At 41.2% G+C, this 2671-nt stretch overlaps 1 long non-coding RNA gene across 1 annotated transcript; it reads left to right on the top strand.

Annotated features, from left to right (window-relative positions):
• The first annotated feature begins 401 nt into the window (after positions 1–401).
• LOC135296036 (uncharacterized) lies at positions 402–2108 on the top strand. Its single transcript, XR_010358088.1, has 3 exons — positions 402–723; positions 1363–1478; positions 1606–2108. It is a non-coding gene; the product is annotated as an uncharacterized LOC135296036 (long non-coding RNA).
• The last annotated feature ends 563 nt before the right edge of the window (positions 2109–2671 follow it).

Raw genomic sequence — 2671 nt, 5'->3', positions numbered from 1 at the left:
AGACTGCAAAGCACCACCAAGCCTACAGTGGCCTGACACTATTCCTTTTGTATTTATAAATACAAACAGGTGACAGCTTCGCTCCTGCCCAAAGCTGTGACTCACCAATGGTACAACTGTGCCTGCTGGTGCCTTGGCAGATGTGGCAGATCTGCTCCCTGGCACAGGGCAGCTGTCCATGGGTGAGCCTCTGGCTGTGCACCAAGCAGGTGTGAGATGAGAAAGGGATGGAAAAATGATCCAAGCTGCCTACAAAAATAACTGCAGTTCAGTACAATTAGTGCAGGCTCAGGGTGACCTACACATGGCAAAACAATGATTTTAAGGCAGTGGTAGCAGATTTATGGGCTGTGCTTCACACCTGCACTTAGGGCACCGCATCACAGTAGCTCTGGAACGGTGGAACCAGAGACAGTCCCAGATAAATGGGTTATTCTACATCATCAGTTTGCAAGGACAGATGCTGTAAAGCAGATATAACTTTAGAGCTCTCTTGTGTTCATTTCCTCCAGATTACAGTGACACATAAAGATAAGGTTTGGTTTCAAGGGAGCTGTGTCTGGCTGGACCTGCACCAGCTGCCCAATGCACTTACTTAAGAGTAATGTGGTCTAGATTCATTTCTCAGAGGCTCATTTCCCACTGCCGTTTTATGTGCATACCACTGGAGTCCTGTGCAGAATCACCAAGGACACTGAGACTACCAAAACCAAAGTGCAAAAGGTGCAATGAAAGCAGTTCTTTGCCTGTGTTGTCTCCCCCGGAAAAGTCAGTGCTGGTTAATTGGCATTTTGCAAACAGACAAAACATACAAGACCATTTGCAAGACAATTAATTCTGAGCCTTCTTCCTGGAAGTGATATGGATTCTCACTGCCTGTACAGAGCAGGAGCTACTTTTACTCCTTGGTTTCACACATCAAGCAAAATTTGCCTCAAGAAGGTGATGGTATAAGGAATAGGACAAGTCAAAATGGTTACCTAGTTCCATGCTCTAGAAATCAGGGCTGTGTGTCTTCAGTGAGGTGTGCAGAATGGTGCTCTTTCACAGGGTCAGACTGTGTAAGTTGTCCAGGCTGGTATTTAGCCCACACATCCTCAGGAGTGTGGATTTATACACAGACTGTCAGATTTTAGCTTTGAGAGCCAGGGGTGATTTGGCTACAGATATATCCTTGGCTGGGAGAGCTGTGCAAGGCAATGGAAACAGGTCAAGTGATAATATCAAGAGGAATTCTCTCTTGGCTTGTCTCCTGTACTTCTCTGTTCAGAATCACTGCATGCTTAACTGGATCTTTCCAGCCCAGAGCAACAAACCAAATTTATAATGTTCTTAATTGCTTTTTCTTTTCTTCTTCCCCAGCTGGCAGATGGACCTGTACCATATCAGCATTGCTTTGTGTCATGCTTTCAAGAATGATAACAGAACCAACAAAATTATTTTATTTTCTGCTCTGTGCACACTGCAGAGAAATTTCAGTAAGCAGCACTTAGTCTTTATTTATTTTCATTTTCAGCCCTTGCTGAGATAAAAAATTATTTCTGCTGTATTTTGTTTGCTTTTATTATATAGTGTTCCAAACATTCTCTTTTAATTCTCACAAAGGACGCTTTTTGGAAACAAGCCAGGCTTGCTGAATCTTTGGTAGGGATGTTTTGAGACAGAAAACAGAAACTCATGCTTGTGTAGTCTACGGACGCTTAGGGATAAAAGATGACTCCTATCACATACATCAACCAAGAAACCCATCTGGGGCTGGATATAGTGAAGATTTTAGTTACAAATGCCGGCCTTTACAGGTAACCTAAAGATTCAAACAAAGCTGAGACCCCCTCAAACATAACCTCACATTCAGTAAAACAATTCACAATTATAACATCCACAGAATCAGCACAAGTCTTTTCTGGGATTTTATTTTTACTGAGATACGGAGAACGATTTCACAGTCTTATTTGTGCCTAACATATGGAATGAACCTGCCATCATTTTGGGGTGTACATATATACACACACAAACACACACACGTGATTGTACTGTCCTTCTGAAATGGATATCTGACCCAGAAATATGAGGTACATTAAAATTCAAGTTTAAAAACTTGCACTTAAGAGGTAGTTCAGGAGACCTCCTAAGTATTGAAGAAAAAGAGGGGTGGTATTGACGTCAAGAGATTTTGGTTTTTTGCAAGAGTTATTTTGAGCTGACTCTACTAGTCCTCCGCCAGAGAAGTCAGGCTGAATAGTCCCTTCTAATAAGAAAGTTCATTAGCCTTTAATTATTATTTAATGTTTTCTATAAAAATAACAGATTTTTTTCCTGAGGTAATTTCAGTATTGCATAGTTGTATCCTACTTAAACCTCATGCTGTGGAAGGAAAAATTCATTTTCTCCTTTATAACCCTTACAGTTAAAGGCTGCATGTGAAAAAACAATGCACAAATACTTGAAAAGTTTGGTGTCTCCTTGTAGATGAAAACTCAAGAAAACTGCTATTTTCACTATGATGACTTTGATTGTAGCATTTTCCTTTCCACTGAGCGGTCTGTTGAGGAAGCGGCCACAGCAGACAGCACAGAGTGCTATGCTGCACCACAAACAAGGCTGTGAGAGAGCAAGAAATTAGTTCAACTACTGTTTGTGCCAAACAACATTAATTTAAATAGGCTTTTAG

The sequence above is a fragment of the Passer domesticus genome, chromosome 3 (genome assembly GCF_036417665.1).
Source record: "Passer domesticus isolate bPasDom1 chromosome 3, bPasDom1.hap1, whole genome shotgun sequence".
In the NCBI taxonomy this organism is placed as follows: Eukaryota; Metazoa; Chordata; class Aves; order Passeriformes; family Passeridae; genus Passer; species Passer domesticus.
Note: the sequence above shows the minus strand (reverse complement) of the source record. Positions and strands in the feature narration are given on the sequence as shown.